At 33.7% G+C, this 21,451-nt stretch overlaps 1 pseudogene; it reads left to right on the top strand.

Annotated features, from left to right (window-relative positions):
• Positions 1–3: 3 nt before the first annotated feature.
• On the top strand, positions 4–2,228 carry LOC120274041 (annotated as a pseudogene).
• Positions 2,229–21,451: the final 19,223 nt, after the last annotated feature.

Below are 21,451 nucleotides of genomic sequence, written 5' to 3'. Positions count from 1 at the left end.
GGTTTTGTTGATTTGGATTTTAGGATCAACCGGATTGATTTCGAGGAGGTGAGGATTGATCTCGCCAAGGCCCAGCAACGATGTCCCGAATTCAGAGGTCTTTGATTGTGAAATCCCTTCTTTTTTTTCTTTTTTTTTCTTTTGAATTCTTAAGTTGATATTTTAATTTCTTGAGATGTTTGTAGAAAACGTGATAGTTGATTGAAAAGTATTGAAATTTGTGGAATTGGATCCCTCTTGCTTGCTTATCAAAAAAGATCAAATTTTTGTCTTGTTTTCAGGAAAATATTTTTTGTTGATTGTGCTGTGCTATTGCAGAAATAAATCCGATGAGACAAGTTCCGGCTATTGTTGATGGAAGGTTTAAGCTGTTTGAGAGGTAATTTCAAGTTTTCTTTTGATTTTTTGTTGCCTTTTGTTTGTTCATCTAATTGAAAGTTGAAGCTTTCATAACAATCCATTTATGATTTCACTAATAGTCATAAGGAAGGGATAGAATATTGTGTTCGTTCCTTGAAGTTTCATTCTTATTTTGGCTAACACATTGGTTCATTTCAGCAGAGGATGTTCTTTTTTTTTGCCTTGTTAGTTTTGATGCTGACTTTAGTATTCCTTGTATTTTTATTGTTTTATGGACAGCCATGCAATTCTGAGGTATCTATCTCACTAGTGCATTCCCAGGAGTTCCAGACCACTGGTAATTTTGCATTTGAGATGTGCTTGTCTTTATTGGTTCTTTTTTCCATCTTTGGTTAAAAGATAATTGTAATAATTATGTTTGCAAGCTTGCAAACTACGAAACTTGATATTGATACAAAAATTGATTTTAATGGCATTCACGGCAAGGACTAGAATATGATCTTGCATGAATCTGGATGTCTTGTAGATTTAGCTATGGAAATAGTCCTTGTCTTTAGGAATTTTCAGGATCAAATTAATAATGCTTTAATGATTTATGTGGTCATCAATGTCTCCTACCATGGCCTCTTGTATAAAATTCTGATTGGTTAATGTGGTGAAATGAGCAAGGGAAGAAATCTGGGTGATCCCTTTCTGTTAAGTGCTGAATTGGAGCACCAAGCCAGAGAGTGACATGTTTTCAAGCATTCTTTTTTTTAAATAAAGTGGATAAACTTTTTCAAGCATTCTTGTTGGCTAATTTTTAAAGGGTGATTTTTGGTCTCACTAGTATAATACATTTTTTTTTTGTATGATTCTTCGCCTTTTGGAGCTTCTAAGCATATTTAATGGATATCTGTAACCTTGTTATAATTAGGTATTCTGCTGATGTTCCTAACAGAGCCAAAATTGAGGCAATCTTGGATTGGCATCATTCAAACCTAGCTATGTCGTGGTTCAGGTACTAGAATATTTCAGTAATATTTAATTAACAACCTGTGCATTTGGTACTTCTTTCTTATTCACTTCCATGTATATTGTGGTCAAACTTAAAAGCAGTTAAGTAGGCATTCAATCCTCTCTTGAAGTATAATTTAGGCCTCACAATCATAGTTTCTATTTTCGAGCATTCAACTTTTACTGCTGAAATGGAGAAAACTTATGAAACTTCATATACTTTTGGCCACAAATATCAGTTATCTGCTATATTTTCTAAACAAATCATCATTATGTGCTTCTCATTGATTTGTTGAATACAGAAGTATATATATTAATCATCTGTATCCATATGCTATTTGACAATGGATTTGTAACATTAGCAAAGTTTTTGTGCTATTATGATGTCCTTTTTTTTTTTCTATGAATCATGTTTTATATGTGATTTCAATGCGCAGCTACTCAATGAGGGGCTCAAAGTTATATGCTGTATTAGGCTCCATGATAGCAGTTTTTATATTTATTGTTAATTTAAATTCATGCTCCTCCAATTATTTTAAAAAAAAAAAAAATCCCATTTGAAGGTGGTTGATGTCATCTCAGAGGGCTTATAAGATTTACTGTCTTCCTATGCAGCCTCCCTTGTTTTTAACAGTATACTGGCACCAATATTTGGTCTTGCCTTAAATCTGGAAGCAGCAAAGGAAGCAGAGAAAATTCTGGACTCATCTCTCTCAAAAAATCGAAAGCATTTGGCTTAAAGGAAACTCTAAGTTCTTGTTGGGAAATTTTCAACCCTCCATTGCAGACCTCAGCCTTGCCTGTGAGATAATGCAATTGGAGGTTAGTTTATCAAACATAATAATATCAAGCATTAACTTATTGTTAAGACATTCCTTGATGTTATGAGATCAGTGAATTTACTTTTATCCACCACCGCATCATTTGAGCCTAGTTATACTTTTTCTTTGTTTGATGTTACAATATTTTGAGAATCAATATCAAACTTCAAATTTCGATTCAATATAATTTTTAAAAAAATTTGATGAGTGTTGTCATGCTGGGGCTATTTATTAAATTATTTATTTTTCATTCTTGGTGCAACTTTTGGACAAAAAGGATTGGGAGAGAATATTAAATCCCCATAAAAAGATCTTAAATTGGATTGAAAATGTTAAAACTGTAACAAATCCTCATTTTGAAGTGTTGTACAAAGTAAAAGCGAAATTACACAGCAACCCATCATCAATAAGTGGTGAGTTTAAAAAGTCTGGCCCAAAAGTCAAACTGTCACCAAAACTTTGGTAATTTCCAATGAATCATGTTCCTAAAATGTAATATCAATAAAAATATGGTTCTAATGCATCAATGGTGTTAGTGTTGCATTACTCAACTTTTTTCCGCATAAAAAAAATGAACGATTTATGATATATAGTTCATGACTTTTTACGTCTCATGTTATTCAGTAGCAAAGTTTTAAGTATAAACTACAAAGCTTGTGAGCAACCATCAAGTTAACTTGTTTGATATAATATATGCTTCTAAGGACATGCTTGCATTGATGAAACTCTGTTCATTATCATTTAGTTTTGCATTAGCTTTGATGATAAACAGGGGAAGTTAATGGGAATGTGCTTCATTTCAATTAATTTGCAATTAATGATTCAAATTTATATCATTTCCTACCCTTGTTGCTGGTTGCCCATTTTGTCCTGTTTTATTCTGTTATTGCCCTGTTTTCACCTCTGATGGCCGATCTATGTTTGTTTATGTTGTTTTCTTTGTCTTTGTTCTTTTGTACTTGGTCTCTTGTTTTTTACAATGAATCCGAGGCTTATCCATTTCTTCCAAAAAAATAAAAAATTGGTTTGGATTTTTCAAACATAGGTTTTCTATGTGAGAAGACTTTGAGATTGTCAAGAAGACTTTGAGAAAAGATTATAATTAATTTCTTTTAACCTATCTTCATTTTTCTATCAAACAAAGGTAACCTAAAAAGTAAAGGAAAATTCAAATAAATTTAAAGAACATAAATAACGATGAATGTGGACAAAGATCAGCATTTGGAGTCTGAAATCACACTTTATTGTAGAGTTTGGGCTCCACGAGCATTGGCGGATTTTGGGGTAGAGTTTGGGCTCCACGAGCATTGGCGGTTTTTGGTGGGGAGGGGGTGGGGGCTTGAGCACCCGTATATATAATTAAAATATTAATCATTATTATAATATGAAAAATGCTACTTTTATTTTTATTTTTAAATTCTACCTCATATTATTTAAAATAAATTAAATAAAAATAATAAAATTACTGTATTAAATAAATTTGATGTTGAGTGATAATAAATAATATGACTAGCCTAACATAAATCCTCAAATATTTTTGTTTTTAAACTTTATATATAGATTTTTTATTAAATTTATCAATACATAATTATCAATATTTAGGATATTAATATAAAAATAAAATAAATTCCTAAAAAATGCAATTGCTATCGCAAAATCTTTAAAATAAAAAAAAAACATTGCAGATATCCTGGATTGGTGAGTTTTTTTTTCTCTTTGATCAATTATCTCCAAGTATATGTTTTATTTCATTATAGGGTTTTATCGTTTTTTCCATGTTTGTTTTATATCTAATTTAATTTTTTTAATTTTTTGTGTGATTATTTGTTGTGTAAAAATATTTATATTTGTTGAATGGTTGTTAGATATTTGTTAAATATTTGTTTCATTATGAAAATTATTGTGAAAAAATGTTATATACTTGTTGTTATTAATTGTTATGAAAATTTTAGTTATAAATTATTTGTTGAATAATTGTTGTATTTAATAATTGACTTATATATGAATTTGTTTAAAGTTGTTTTTTAATTACAGTATTTGTTAATTTAGTGTTTAACTAGTTGAGTTAATCGTTAATTATGTAGATATGATAGCGGTTTTACACATAAACCAAAATTTTTAGATAGATATATATTTTATTTTTAAAATATTTATTATTATAATCTCAAATTTGAATTAATAGAATATTTAATATTTAAAATAATTTTAAAATTAAATTCAGCACCCCTTTAATTTTAGTTCTGCTTTCGTCATTGTTCACGAGATGACTTCCCTTAAGTCTCTTGATTTTTTATAATTATTGAAGACTTTGAACTTTCAAAGTCTTGTTCATGAAAAATGTTCACAGTTTTGGTTTTTTTTAAAGAGATTTCCAATCTAAGTTTCATTTAACAATTATTCAGCATAATATAATACTAGAGAAACTTTATTGTATTTGTATGCATCACATTAAAGTCTTTGTTTTTTTTTTTAAATATATATTAACTACAATTTTGAATTTTGTTTAAAAAAAACCAACTACAAATTATCACACAGAAGATACAACTTGCAAGTCACAAAATTTGCATCAATTGATGAATCATATCAGAACTTGAATATTTGGGTTAGACGTACAAAACTAAATAGATTGGTTTTGATAAAATTGAAGATGAATAATTCTCTCTTGATTTTTTTAATAATAGGCGATAAACGCTCTTTTTTATAAATATAAACAATACCAAACAGCATTAAAACCCAGATGTACTACTCGGGAGAGGGATTTGAACTCATGACCTACCTCTTTACACTTTGGTGTTATACCTTTGGGCTATCTAATGGCCAGACATTCTCTCTTGATTTTGATTACATTAAAATATAAGATATATAATGCTATTTTTTATTTTTTTTAAATAAAGCAAGTACTTAACTAATTACTTCGTAATTATCTCTTAAATATATTACATCATATATTACAAATTGACAGGTTTCTTTATTATCATATAAGTTTTAGGTTTGACCATAGATCAACCTACTTGATGGCTTGTGTTGTGCACATGATGCATATATATATTGTTAGTTCCGCCGATGTGGTTTGTGGTTTAGAGAACACTCAAAAACACTCAAAGAAAATTCACACAAACCAAGCAAGAAGGAGACACACAAGATTGGTCACCCAGTTCGGCGTCCACTCGTCTACGTCTGGAGGCCAAGCCCGGAGATAGACAATCCACAAAAAAGGTGAAAATAAATGAGTACAAACACTTGTCACTCACTCTCTCAACAATAAAGATCACTACCCTCTCTAGATTTTCTAGTACTCACACACTCTCTTCCACAAGTGATACCCACAATCTTCGAGCAAGGTAGCTTATATAGATGTCTCGACGTCTCAAATATAGCACATACCTCTTTTCGAATCTCCGCGGCTACTAATTTAAAAAACCTTTCGAAATTAGCTGTTGTAACTCTTGTTGTAACATGAATTGCAACATGGCCTTGACTACTGACTTGACTGAGTTTTGGTTACATTGCAAATGACCTCAAGACCCATTAACCTCTCGATCATGTTTAGTCTGAGTAGGTGCAACCAAATCTTCCGATCCCGACTGCCGGCAACTAGCATATCTCCTCAGTTTCTCACCATGTAGTCCCCTCGCAAGGGGCGCACGTCCTTTGTGCGTCTTTATGAAACTTACCAAACTTGATCTTCAATTCACCTAAATTTGGTCTTCAAATCTTCCCAAGAATAGATCTTCAATCAATCAACTCAATCATGCCACCAATAGGCATGTCTTCAAATCTTGCCTTTAATAGTCCTCAATCATCCTCATTAAGGTTTCTTCAAAACATACCATCAATAATTCTTCAATCATACCATTAATACGTATTTCTTCAATTAAGCTCTATCCATATTTAATTTTCAATCAAATCACCTAAATATGGTCTTGATATAATCTTGTCTTCAAGTTGTAATTTATTACCAAAAATAGCTCCACCAAGATCTTCAAGATATTTGCCTCCAAGTCAAGACTCCTTGCTATGTCATCATGTTTTGCCATGTCATCAATGATGCCACATCACAAAAGCTGCCACGTCATCTTGACTGAGTGTCAAATCATGCCGATAATAGTACAGTTGCACTAACATAGATATATATATATATATATATATTGCTCAAATTGTTCAATCCATGGAAAAATACTAGTCTTCTTCATTTATGATAGTACTAATGCTTGCTAAACAAGTTAGAAAATGAGAAGAGCATAAGAAAGTCTAGAGAAATCAAAGCATGGTTAAGTAACTTTAAGTCTTTTTTTAAAAAAACTTAAGTCTTTCTACTCCTCTAGTCTTCTCTAATTTTATTATTTTTACTAATATTATTTTATAAAAAACTAATTATACAATAGACCCCAAAATGCATAGAATTTCCCCGGAGACTAACTTCTCTACTTATCTCTTTCTTTTTCTAATTAATGTAAGCACAAACAAACAATTTCTTCAAAGAAAATTTTACATATGAATTCCTAAAAAACTAATTATACAATAGACCCCAAAATGCATAGAATTTCCACGGAGACCAACTTCTCTACTTATCTCTTTCTTTTTCTAATTAATGTAAGCACAAACAAACAATTTCTTCAAAGAAAATTTTACATATGAATTCCTAAAAAACTAATTATACAATAGACCCCAAAATGCATAGAATTTCCACGGAGACCAACTTCTCTACTTATCTCTTTCTTTTTTTCTAATTAATGTAAGCACAAACAAACAATTTCTTCAAAGAAAAATTTTTACATATGAATTCCTAAAAAAACTAATTATACAATAGACCCCAAAATGCATAGAATTTCCACGGAGAGCAACTTCTCTACTTATCTCTTTCTTTTTCTAATTAATGTAAGCACAAACAAACAATTTCTTCAAAGAAAATTTTACATATGAATTCCTAGAATATGACAAAAGAGCTCTCATAGTTAACTCTAGCTTGTTTTGAAATTTTGAACTTTTGAGACAAGCTCAAGTTTGCTTTTCGGACTGAGCTCAAGCCAAGTCGGTTTTCATTGAACTTATGTCGATAGCTAGAAATATATAAATATATTACAATTTTTTTATATTTATATGAGTACTATTATTATGTTATATTATTTATATTATTTGTCTTTAAAAACAAAAATCAAGTGATATATAAAGTTTTGTTCCAAACGAAATCTATTTAAATTTGAATTCTGAAAAATAAATCTAATTAATTTGAATTTATTTTTCAACAAGATTTTACTATTCCTATTTTATTTTTTCCATGTTGTTTTATGGTGCATTTTCAACACCTAGATTTATAGCCACTGGAATTCAATAGGCTATACTAGATACCTTGGTTCGACAGAGACATCCTTGGATTATTTATTTTTCATTCTTGGTGCAGCTTTTAGACAAAAAGGATCTGAAGAGAATATTAAATCCCCATAAAAAGGTCTTACAATGGATCAAAAATGTTAAAGTTGCAACATATCCTCATTTTGTAGAAGTACATGTAGTGTTGTACAAAGTAAAAGCGAAATTACATAGTAACCCATCATCAATGATTAGTGAGTCTATAAAGTCTGGCCCAAAAGTCAAACTGTCACTAAAGCTTTGATAATTTTCAACGAATCATGATGTTAGCGTTGCATGACCAAACTTTTTGGCATAAAAAAAATGAATGACTTATGATATTTAATTCATGATTTTTTACGGCTCATGTCATTCAGTAGTAAAGTTTGACATATAAACTGCAAAGCTTGTGATCAACCATCAAGCTAACTTGTTTGATATAATGTATGCTTCTAATGACATGCTTCCATTGATGAAACTCTGTTCATTATCATTTAGTTTTGAATTAGGTTTGATGATAAATAGGGGAAGTTAATGGGAATGTGCTTCATTTCAATTAATTTGCAATTAATGATTCAAATTTATATCATGGTTGTACCGGTACAGAGTCCCTCAAGCATTTAGTTGTCCTTTTGGTAGTTATAATCATATTAACTTAGAAAATGATGCTAGAGTAACTAATAACCCGGCATTGGTTAGGCAATTTGTGTTTATATTATGGTTTGTTTATAAAATGCCTGTTTAAAAATAAATTTATATAGTTCAAGGGACCTCTAAACTAATTTTTATCTCCACATTGATTGAGTATGATAATTCAGGTTATTTTTTGGGTTACTTTGCACTAACTAATGATTAATTATCCTAGCTAAAAAATCTTTGGTATAATGGTGTTGTCTCCATTGTAAAAGATGCATGAGACTTTTATCACTCGGGTTCAAGTAACCATAAAATATGGTTACAGTCACGTATATGTTTGTCTTATCACAATCAGTGAAAACAATTGTTTTATTTGTGATTAAATTTAATAATCCTCCATTAGTATAATTTTTGTAATTCATTTTTATAAATTCCGTGGCTTATGTTTTTAAGGTAGATTTGAATCTTTTTTTTAAGATGATATTAGAGCAAAGATCTCAACTCTAATAAATTTATTTAATTGCATGGAGGTAGATTATTACAAATACTATAAAAATACTGCAATATTGCATAAATATTATAGTAGTATTGTTCATTGGTTCTCTCGTAGATAGAAGCCACTGTAATTTGTGCACCATTATACCTGTTTTTCTCTTGACAATCCCTTTGTAGGGTGGCACTTGTTGTTTTTATAAAAAATTGGAAAAAAATTAGTGTATAAATATTTTAGTAAGTTATTTTCATTTTTTTTTCATGCTAGAAAGTCGCAATTTTAAATTATGCATAGTTTCAAGGTTCACAATTCTTGATGATGATAGGCCCAATATCTTCCATTGAGGTATTCATATTTGCATTTGTTTTGGTAGAATACTCTAAATGGTTTTTCTACTTATGTCACTCTGCTATTTTAGTCCCTCTATTCAGAAATGCTCAAAACTAGCTAATCCCTCTACTCTTGAAAATGAGCACACTTAGTCTTTTAACATGGGGCTAGTTGGGTCATTTTCAAGCGTAAAAAGACTAAGTGGTTTCATTTTCAAAAGTAGAGGGACTAGTTGGGAGCATTTCTGAGTAGAGGAACTAAAAAGGCAAAGTGACCTAAGTAGATGGACTAATTCAGGTATTATACATTTTTTTATAAATATGATAGTCGCAGTTAATCAAGTGCATGTGCAAGACCAATAATTGATCATGTTAAGTCTGATGACGTAGATTGACATTATATGACAAGCCAAATGGTGACATGGCATGAGAATGATGACGTGGCTAGAGATGACTCATTAAAGGAAAATGTGACTAGGATGATGATGTAGCAAAAGATGTTGTCATGACATGTGATGAAGATCAAGGTGGAGATTTAATAAAGATCAAGGTGGAGATATTATTTAGTAGATATTCCTCTCAATACAATCATGTGATGATAAACTATTTTTGGAAAGTGTATCAAGACTATAGGATCCTTTTAAGAAAGGTAAGTTTTATTTTAAGTATGATTATCTATCGTTGGTGAGATCCGGGATGATTATTCATATCTTTGATAGAGCTCCTTTTTAGAAAGATCTATTTGAAGAGAGAGGAATATTCTATTATTGGCAAGAGTTCAAAATCATGAAAATTATATGAAGCTATTATAAGACACAAGTTAAACTTGGTATGAAGCTATTAGAAGACACAAGATTTAGTTTGGTGTGAAGCTATTTGAAGACACAAACTAAATAAAGTAAAGACATGCCAAGGAGATCATCAAGACCATATTTAGCAAGAGCTATCTATGGGCGGAACTATTCATGGAGACTAGTCATGTGAGGAGATTGATTAAAGATTGTATATTATATGATTAGAGATTTGGAGATCCAAGCATGGATGATTGAAGATCATGCTTGAAGATATTGAAGGCTAAACTTGGATGAAGATGAGATCAAGTTTAGTAACAATATTTCCATGAGTCAAACGAAGATCATTTGGGAAGACCAAACTTGGGCCAAGTTTGGAAAGGAAGATCGGAAGATCTTCGATGGCTATCTTTGGCAAGGTGGTCGCGTGTGCCTTGGTGGACACGTCCCTCGAGAGAGGGAGACCTTCTGAAGTAACGTGAGGAAGGAAGCAGCTGCAGGCAGGAGGAGCTCGGGTCTAGTCAACTGCTACGAGGCGGACTGAAGGAACCGGGAGGTTAAAGGTCGCAGATTCGGGTGAATCTGGCTAGAACTCAATCATGTTCAGTAAGGTGGGCCATGTTGTAACTGGGTGTTGCAACATCTAACTTTGGAAGGTGTCTAATTTAGAAAGCCGCGGAGAATTCTAAAAAAGGTAATTGTATGAGACGTCGGTGCGTCTATATAAGAGATCCAGCTCGAAGATTTAGGATGAGCTAACAGTGAGAGACTCTTCGGTGAGAGTTGAGAGTGTGGCCGTCGGGCAATCTTGAAAGGATATTCTTTGTATTGAGAGAGTGAGTGAGTGTTGTACTCCTTGTTCCTATACCTCTTTTAGTGGATTGTTTCTCTGGGCTTGGCCCCCAGATGTAGGCAAGGTTGTGCCGAACTGGGTTACCAATTTGCTTGTCTCCTTTATCTTGCTTTGATTGTGTGTGAGTGGTTTATTCTTTGAGTGAGTTTTTTGAGTTAACTTAGCACCTCACACCCCCACCGGAACCATCAGATCATCCTGTTCTGCACCCATCCGGGAATGAAGGGTTAGAGTTGCAAATTTGAGCTCACACTAGAAATCCGTAACCACTATTACCTTCTGCGAGTAAAGCCATGCTGCTGAGCTATGACTTCCTTGGCTTTGCATAAATTTTTGGATGACTTTTTTTTATATATACGAAATTCAGATATTTGTGGTGTCCCAAATTAATTGTTTTGTACTTTTTCAAACATAGGTTTTCTATATGAGAAGACTTTAAGAAAAATTAGGTATAATACCTGAATTGGTCCTTCTACTTTTTTCTTTCTTCCCTTTTAGTTTCTTTACTCAGAAATGCGCTCCACTAATCCATCTATTTTTTAAAATGGTCCTACTTAGTCCCTTCTACTCTAAAATGGATCAATTATTGGCTGTATTTTCAAGAATAGAAGGGCTAGATGGAAATATATTAAAGGTAGAGGGATTAAATTGAGTCATTTTCAAGAGTAGAGGGATTAGTGGGGCGCATTTCTAAGTAGAGGGACCAAAAGGGAAGAGAGAGAAAAGTAGAGGGCCCAATTCGGGTATTATCCAAAAAAATTATAATAAATTTTTTTAATTTTTAATTTTATTTTTTATTATCTTACCTATCTTAATTTTTCTATCAAATACTTTTTAGTTAAGCACCAAGGGTAACCTAAAAGGTAAAGGAAATTTTAAAATAAATCAAAAGAACAGAAATACTGATTAAGGTGGACAAAGAATTAATGATACCTTATAAATTAAATTTGTTTATCCTCTCATAGATATATATAGATAACATTATCTTAAAATAATTATATAACTTGTTAACATATCATTTTTTTTATTTTGAGAAATTTTAGCATATTTGTCTAATACATATATATATAAATAGGGATGAGGTTCCTGGGTGGCGCTCGGGATCCTTACGGCGGCGTTCGGGATTCTCACGGTGGCACTCGAGAATCTCATGGTGGCGCTCATCTTTCTCGAGGCGGAGCTCGAGGTGGTGCTTGTTTCTCGCATGGTGGAGCTCGCGGAGGTGCTCGTCAGAGCCACGGAGGGCTTCGTAGGGATCTTCGCTCATCCGCACCACTTCATCAAAACTTAACCTCCGAACCCTTGATCTCCCAACCTGAAACTCTAGTGAATGAACCTCCGAAGAACAAGAACTCTCCTGTAAAGGATGGTATATCCTTTGCAAACGTCGCTCGTCTCTCCCCACCCCCAGAGAACACCGCATCCTCTTTAAATACCTCGTTGAAGCGCCATCTCTCTCCGGAGACAGAAGAGATTTGCAAGTGTTGTCTTAGACCGGGACATAAAGTTGATGATTGTCGCCACCAACTTACCTGCCGCCGCTGCTATGGAGTCGGGCACTTCGCTGCTCGATGTCCTCTCAAACATTCTCATTATGGTGTCCCCGCTGCGAACCCTAGCTTGTCGAGGAAGTTACCTCCCTCCAAACCTCTGCTTTACATACCCGCTCCTCGCCCTAACTCTGAGATCTCCTCTCTTAGGGTCTCTCTACCCATCTCCGAGGCCATTATCCAATCTAAAGAGGATCTTAAAAGACGAGTGATTATCAAAATTCTCTCTGGTAACGCTAGCGTTCAATCGCTCCATGCTGCATTACCAGATCAGTTGAATTCCGATCAATGCGAGAACATTACTCCGTTTGGTGACTACTTCATACTCACCCACTTCACGGTAAGAGCAGCTATTGCTATTGTCAAGAAAAATCAAATCACCCTCTCCACCAAACACGGCCCTTGCACCATCAGTCTCTCCCACTGGACGCCGAAATTTGGATCTCATGCCGTTGCCTCCGGAAACTACAACTGGGTCAGGTTATCCAATCTCCCTCTCCATTGCTGGAACTGGGACTCCATTGTGGAGGTTCTAAGGCCCCTCAAAGATTTAATATTCGTTCAAAAGGATGAAGATGTTTCCCTAGAATATATGAGAGCCCTGGTGAGACTTACATCCCCTACTCGCTTTCCTTTTAAGATGATCATCGACGTGGGAGTAAGAAGTTTTAAAGTTCGGCTCGAAGATGATGGCATTCCGATTATCCGCTCGAAATTGATTCATGGCTCTGCCTCTGTGAAGAATCTAGTCATGTCCTCCTCCTGCCAACCACCAGCTCCTTCTGGAAACCTTCAGGCAACCGCCAAGAGCTCAGACGGCTTGTCCTTGGTTAAGGAAAGCCGGAGCTCCGGTGACTGCTCCGCTGCGGTCTCCCAAATTCCTCCGGTTCCTCGAGAGAGAAACGAGGAAGGGGACACGATGTTCATACATAGCGATCACGTGGAGAAAGATCACTCAACGCCATCCGTGTGCATCGTAATCAGCTTTCTTTGGATCATCTTGGAGCCTTGCGGGTGGCTGGATCGCCTCGGGATCTCTCTCCGTCTGATTCCCTTAATAATTCAAAATCAAACCGATCTCTAGGCACCCAAATTCAATCCTTGGGCTCTCAAGATTTATCAGCTCCTCGGGATTTGGTCGCATCCGAATTCAAAGCTGATCTCTCAGCAGCATTGGGTTTGCCTCGGGATGGGTCTGATTCTATTAATTCTTTAATTGATTCAAATCAATCAGCCCATTCTCACTCGAACCCAATTAAACAAAATTCTGATCCGAATTTGTTGACTAATTCTGCACTTAATCAAACCTCTTCATTACCAGATTCTTCAATTAAAATTAAAGGAAAGGAAATAGCTATTCCAATGGAAACCGATTCCCCTAAATCAAATGTATTACCTACACATCTAAATTCCCTGCCCCCGAATATTCCTATCCCTGATGGATATAAGTGGATCTTTGTTCATGGAGGTTGGACTTTGGTTCATACCATTAATTCAGAGAAATTCTTTTCTCAAGATCCTACTCCACCTGTCACTCCACTGGATCATTCCGATGATGAACTGCTTGATTGGGGGGATGATGATGACATTCCTACTGATGGGATAGCAGATGATGAAATTATTCTGAATGAGGAGAATATTCATCAGTTGGAATCTGATATTCACCCGGATGACCTGATTTCTAATTTTGCTCCTGTTTCAGGGAAATCTTTAATCAGGAAGATGGATCATTCTCCAGACATGATTGTAGAAGAAGCACTTGACTCTCTACCTACAGAGAAGCTTTCTGTTGTTGTTACCATTCCTAGCTAGACTCAACAACAAATTAGAAGAAGTGATCGACAAAAGAAACCCTCTAGTCAATGGAACGAAGAAGCCGGTTTCATTCCTCTTCCACCCAGATCTTCAAAGAAGAAAGTCCCTAACAATCCTAGAGATGGTACGCCTAATTCTATTAATGCAGTTGTTTTTTCTTCATGGAATGATACTCAATTCTTTAATTATAGTAATGCTTGTGGTGTTACATTTCAAGGATCCCCAAACCATTAGCTTAAATGCCTAGCTAAAGTTCGTAGTCTAGAATCTTCTAGGGCTGGAACTTTTACTTCTTCTATAGGATCTCCTTCGAGATCTGACAGTTAGACCTCAATTGTTTTAATGATTATTCTATGTTGGAATGTTAGGGGTCTCGGCAGATCCTCTATGCACAATTTAGTTAAAGACATAATTGATTCTTCACGAGCAGATATAGTTTGTTTACAAGAATCTAAACTCCATGAAACTCATAGTTTCATATGGAGAGCAATTGGTGGCTCGAAACTGAATTCATTTGATTACCTTCCAGCCCTTGGGTCCGCTAGTGGCATCATCATTGCTTGGGATAGTTCTAATGTTACGGGTACCTTAATTCACAAGGGGACCTTCTCTATCACTTTAGAGTTCACAAATCCTTCACTCAACACTAATTAGGCTTGCACTAGTGTTTATGACCCTAATGACTGCACTTCTAAAATTGAATTCTGGAATGAACTCCACACTATCAGAAATTTACATGAATTACCCTGGCTAATTTGTGGAGACTTCAACACCTCTTTCACTTTGAACGATAAAAACAAAGGAAACCCTAACCCTAGGGAAATTGCTAATGCCCAACAGCTTCTTGGAGATCTCAACCTTATTGATCCTCCGTTACATTGGCGCAACTTTACTTGGACTAATGGGCAACCCAATCCCTTATGGGTTAGACTGGACAGATTCCTTTACACACATGATTGGCCACTAATTTTTCCCAGAACAATCTAAAGTTCTCTTCCAAGAATCGGTTCCGACCACTCCCCTATTTACTTGGATTTCGGCAACCACTACGCTCGCTCTAGAATTTTCAGATTTGAAAAATCTTGGTATTCCAACGATCTTCTTGAGAACTTAATTCAAGGCTGGTGGTCAGACCATAATCATGTTGGTTGTGGGGCCTACATCATTACCAAAAAATTCTCTTATTTAAAATCTAAACTTCATATTTGGGCAAAAGAAAATTTTGGTGCCTCTAATATCCACAAAAAAATGTTTGCTTGCTGATTTAAATTCACTTGACACCTTACGAGAAAGGAGAAATCTCTTAGTGGATGAATCTACCCGTTTTACCCATATTCAATCTGAACTTTACACTCTACTAAAACAAGAGGAGATTTACTGGAAACAGCGTTCTAGAATTACTCGGCTCAAAGAGGGTGATGCAAATACAAAATATTTCCATCTTCTGGCTAATGGCAGGAGGAATAAAAATTTTATCCCAAGAATTCGAAGTAATGGGAATTGGATTGAAGGTAACCAAGAAATTGGAAAAATCTTCACTGACCACTTCCAAAACCTGCTCGGTACCCGATTTCTCATCGATTCCTACTTAACTGGCACCACCTTTTTAATTTCAAAAATAGAGTTGATCTCTCTTGGCTAGAACTTCCTTTTTCTTCTGAAGAAATTAAAAATGTTGTGTTTGATCTTAACGCAGACAAGGCTCCAGGTCCAGATGGATTCCCTATATTCTTCTTTCAAAAACATTGGAGTCTTATTCAGAGAGATATATTTAAAATCTGTAGTAACTTTTATGATGGCACTATAAACTTTGAACTACTCAATTGGGTTCACATCGCTCTTATTGCCAAAACTAACTCCCCAACTAAGGTTTCTGAATTCAGGCCCATCAGCCTTATCAATTTTACATGTAAAATCATTTCAAAAGTTTTTGCCACTAGATTGAGCCAAAAGATTGGTTCATTAGTGGATAATTCTCAATCCGGATTCATTAATGGTAGATGTATTACAGATAATATTATTGTTGTCCAGGAAGTAATTTTCAATCTTCAAAAAAGGAAAATTCTTGGCTACGCTCTTAAAGTTGATTTTGCTAAAGCCTTTGACTCCTTGGACTAGAATTTTCTACTTGAGATTCTAGAAGCTAGAGGTTTTGGCAATCGTTGGATCTCATGGATACACACCATTCTCAAAACTGCCAAAACTCACATTCTCATTAATGGTACTACTCAGGGTTACATTCGCTGCAAAAGAGGTCTGAGGCAAGGTGATCCTCTCTCTCCTCTTCTCTTTGCTTTAGCGGCTGATACCCTTAGTGCCATGTTCTATCACGCGATTAATTCCAAAGTACTGATTGGGGTACAACTTGACCAATCTAATAGCATTTGGCATTTAAAATATGCTGATGATCTTATCATATTCTCGGCTGGTGGACATGAAGATCTTAAAATTGTTAAATTAATTATTTATCTCTTCGAAGGCTGCTCTGGTCTTTCAATCAACTTCTCAAAAAAAATGCCTTTTTTCCACCAATTTCGGTTACCAACCGAATTCCTTCTCCACAAGAATTCTTAATTGTAATAGAGATTGTCTTCCCATCACTTATCTGGGGTACCCCTTTCTGGCAAACGACCCAGAAGAACTGACTGGGCGAAGTTGATCGAATTTGTTCGTGCAAGACTCACACCATGGAAAGCTATCTACCTTTCTTTGGGGGGTCGCTTAACTCTTATCAACTCTGTGTTATCCTCAATTCCAGTTTATTGGATGTCAATTTTCAAACTTCCTATCTGGGTCATACAAGAAATTGACAAAATCAGGAGAGACTTCCTTTGGAAAGGCCCTGATCTGGGAACTAAGGGGATAAGATTAAACGCTTGGAAAAGAATTTGTCGACCTCGAAGCATGGGTGGCTGAGGCATCCTTGATCTTCAGGAATTCAATAAAGCATTACTTGGAAAATGGTGGTGGAAATTTATAACTACACCGGAATCATGTTGGTCCAGGATCATCAAAGCTAATTATTTATACAGTGATTCCCCAAGCTTCCTTTTTTCACAACCCCCAAGAAATAAATCGTTCTTTTGGGCGGGAATTAATACCATACTTCATTCATTTCGTTCCTGCTTAATCAAATCAATTGGCAATGGAGAAAAAACTTTATTTTGGTATGATAGATGGCTAGAGGGCCAATCACCCAAAAACCGCTAGGAATCTCTCTTTCTAGACTGCCCTTACCCTTGGATTACTTTAAAACAATTTATTCATATTATCAATTCCCAGGGTAATCCCTTTAGATCTGCCACTTCAAATGATTTTGCCAGCTTGCTAAATTCCTTACCGGATTGTTCCAATGATCATGATGATTCCTACTCCTGGTCATTAGAAAAGAATAGAACTTTCACTGTCAAATCCTTTTACAATTTCTTAATTGATGGAGGACTTCGCAATCAACTCTATTCCAAATTCTGGAAAACTAAGTCTCCTAGCAAAATCACCTTATTCTGTTGGCTTGCCTAGGATAACAAAATTCTAACACTTGAGAACCTATTCAAAAAAAGGTGCAACCCTTATGCCACTGACACATGTATTCTATGTCATAATAACATTGAGTCAGTGGACCACCTTTTCTTAAACTGTCTCTACTCTGATAGAATTTGGTCCTTCTTCAAATGTTTATTCGATACTGAAACTCTACCTTCCTCAGTATCAAACATCTGGACCAATTGGATACCCTCTAATAATTCTTCTCTCAGAAATATTTGGGACCTCTGTTCCAGAGCCATCTTCTGGAATATTTGGTTGTAACGCAATAATCGTATTTTCAACCAAACATGTTCACATACTTCTGCTACAATTTATAAAACGGCTAATATGATTCTCTCTTAGATTATTGCAGATTCAGACTCCCACCAACTGGAAGCCTCAGAGGGTACTCAGAAGATCAAGCGTTCTTTAATCTTCCTCAGTTCCAGATCTACTGACCGCACCGGAGATCTGGCGCCCAATCCGACTCAGGAGTAATTTGTTTCCTTTTTCTCTGAGCTGGCCTGTGTCTCCAGATGGCTGACTTCGCCGGCTTCAGATTGCTCTTCTCTTATTTGCTTCATCTTTTTTGCTTTCCTTGTTCTTTGTTCTTCTCATCCCTGGTGAGGATAGCAGTTTTCTGCTTTGCTTCTTTGTTTGATGTATTTTTTTTGTACTTTGTTGCTTCCTGTATACTCCTTTTTAATAAATTTGTGGTTTATCCACTTTATTCAATATATATATATATAATATCACTATTAAATTCTAGTTGAAAAACATTATAAAACTCCAAAATTAATTTTGTAGTGTCAGCAAATAATATTGAAGAAGATATGAACCATACTTATGAAGAAAAAGCATAAATTTCCACGAAGACCAACATTTGGAAATTAGAGTCTGAAATCCCACCCCAGTGTGGAGTTTGGGTTCCACTAGATGACTTCTCTTTATTTTTTTATAATTATTGAAGACTTTGAACTTTCAAAGCATTTTTTTTATAGAAACTTTCAAAGCCTTGTTCATGGAAAATATTCATAGTTTTGGCGCTTTTAAAGAAATTTCAAATCTACCTTTAACTTAACAATTATTCAGCATAATATAATACTAGAGAAACTTTATTGTATATTAACTACAATTTTGTTAAAAACAGAAACAACTACAAATAATCAAACAGAAGATACAAGTCACAAAATTTGTATCGATTAATTAATGAATCATATCAGAACTTGGACGCACAAAAATCATATTTAAATAGGTTGGTTTTTATGAAATTGGAGATGAATAAGTCTACGTTGATTTTAATTATATTAGAATATAAGATATATAATGCTATCTTTATTTTTATTTTTATAAATAAAACAAGTACTTAACTAACTCCGCAATTATCTTTTAAATATATTACATCATATATTACAAATTGGCAGGCTTCTTTATTACTAATATAATTTTTAGGTTTGACCACATATCAACTCGCTTGATGACTTGTGTTGTGTGTATATATATATGTGAGTGTTGCTCAAATTGTTCAGTCCATGGAAAAAATACTAGTCTTCTTCAATTTATGATAGTACTAATGCTTGCTAAACAAGTTAGAAAATGAGAAGTGCATAAGAAAGTCTAGATAAATCAAAGCATGGTTAATTGACTTTAAGTCTTTCTACTTCTCTAGTTGAATTTATTAATTTTTAATAATATTATTCTATAAAAAGTTAATTATACAATAGACCCCAAAATGCATAGAATTTCCCTCGAGACCAACTTGTCTATTTGTCCATTTCTTTTTTTTTTCATTATTGTAAGCACAAACAAACAATTTCTTCGTAGAAAGTTTTTACATATTAATTCCTAGAATATGCTAGAAGAGTTCTACTAGTCAACTCTAGCTTGTTTTGAAAATTTGAACTTTTGAGCCCAGCTCAATTTTGTTTTTCAAGCTAAGCTCAAGCTAAATCAGTTTTTGTGGAACTTATCTCGATATTTATATAAGTAATATTATTATATTAAAAATATTATATAATTTATATTAATTGTCTTTAAAAAAAAAAAATCAAGTGATTTATAAAGTTTTTATTCCAAAAAAATCTATATGAATTTGAATTCTCAGAAATAAATTTAATTAATTTTAATTTATTTTTCAATATGATTGTACTATTTCTATTTTATTTTTTCCATGTTGTTTTATGGTGCATTTTCAACACCTAGATTTATAACTTCTGGAATTCAATAGGCTATTAACTTCCTTGTTTATGTACTATTATGGATTTATTCACAAAGAAAATATATTAAAAAACATACTAGTTTCTATGAGAAAAATCTGTAAGCTTGGTAAAAAAATAAAAATCTTTAAGCTTTGATGTAGGGCTTGGGAGGGGAATAAAATACCAATTCTATTATTGTATGGTTACCAATGGAGTATTATTTAACACTTGGATGATATTGAGCAGTATATTCTTGCCCACACGCCAAGTTTGGAGATTGAATTCAATGTATTTATAAATCACCTCTTTAATTTTTTTTTTCTTTTAATGCTGCTATAATTTAAAAAAAAATTCCAACATAAAATACATCTATTTAACACAGTATAAATTTAGGTTAATTATTTGGTTTATGATTCGTAGAAATATTCAAATATTCCAAGAAAAATCAATTGGGATTGAATCAATGAAAATGACATGCATACCAAATTTATGATATTGAAAGCTATTAGGAGGAAAAAACAATAATATTATCCAATAAGAGTGCTTTAACCTTTGATAGGAGAGCATAGACATTCAAAGATCTTGACTAATATTCATTGAGATAAATTTAGGTTAATTATATTGTATATGATTATTAGAAACATTCAAATATTCCAAGAAAAAATTAATTGAGTTTGCATCAACTAAATTGATAATTTTGTTGAAAGCTATTAAGAAGAAAGAACAATAATGCTATCCAATATCCAATGAGAGTGCTTTAGCATATGATAGTGAGAGCATAGACAGTACTTCAAAGACCTTGACTTGTATTCACTAAGATATTATTGCATGTATATCTTTTCGAGTTAATTAGTGATCAAGTTGTTCTATGACAACTTAGTAAAAAATCATAATAATAATTATTATTTTTATTCCACTTATATTTTTCCATGTTGATAATGGTCAAGATATTCACTAACGACCAAATAGTCTATTGGTAGTCGGGTCATCATTAAAATCTTTCATAAATGGTGAAAGTTTGAATCATGGGTGAATGCACATTTTCTAGAAGTGTGATAGTAGTTGTGTGTGGGTCATCCGAGAACCCATATACATGAGGGCCTCGCCATCCTTTTACTCCGCCAAAGCTTGTGTGGTAACTTGGTCAAAAATCAATGTTCATAGAAAAATACTAGTCTTCATTTTTATATTGCTCAATTTTTTTTTGTCACCATGTTAGGAAATGAGAGGAAACTAAAAATATGGTAATACACAATTATATTTTTTAATTAGTAAACAATATTTTACCATTGTAATAATACCGTAATAACTAAATTGTTAAGACACTTGAATGTGGAATATTAAGTACTTGACTCCTTTCCAAATTCCAATACACCAGGTGAGACCTAAAATAATATATATATATATATATATGTTTGTGGTGGCTTATCCAAATTATCACAAAAATATAGATAAATAAATTAATATAAATAATATTATGATTTGAGATGAAATCAAGTTAAAAAAAAAATCCCACAATTTTAGCATAAAATGAAAAATAACAAATGGTTGCAGATTCCTGAAGAGAATGGAACACAAGGATTAGCACTTTAGACCAAAAGATTATTCAACAAAAAGCATCACATTTATTATCAAGGAAAAGTACCTTAAGCACAGTCACAGAGACATGCTTGCATTTTGCCAAGCAGGCATTAATGAATTATACAAGTATTTGCTGAAGGTACATTCTTGGAGT

The sequence above is a fragment of the Dioscorea cayenensis genome, chromosome 2 (assembly GCF_009730915.1).
Source record: "Dioscorea cayenensis subsp. rotundata cultivar TDr96_F1 chromosome 2, TDr96_F1_v2_PseudoChromosome.rev07_lg8_w22 25.fasta, whole genome shotgun sequence".
Lineage (NCBI taxonomy): Eukaryota > Viridiplantae > Streptophyta > Magnoliopsida > Dioscoreales > Dioscoreaceae > Dioscorea > Dioscorea cayenensis.
The sequence above is the reverse complement of the archived record's forward strand: the minus strand, read 5'-3'. Positions and strand labels throughout refer to the sequence as shown.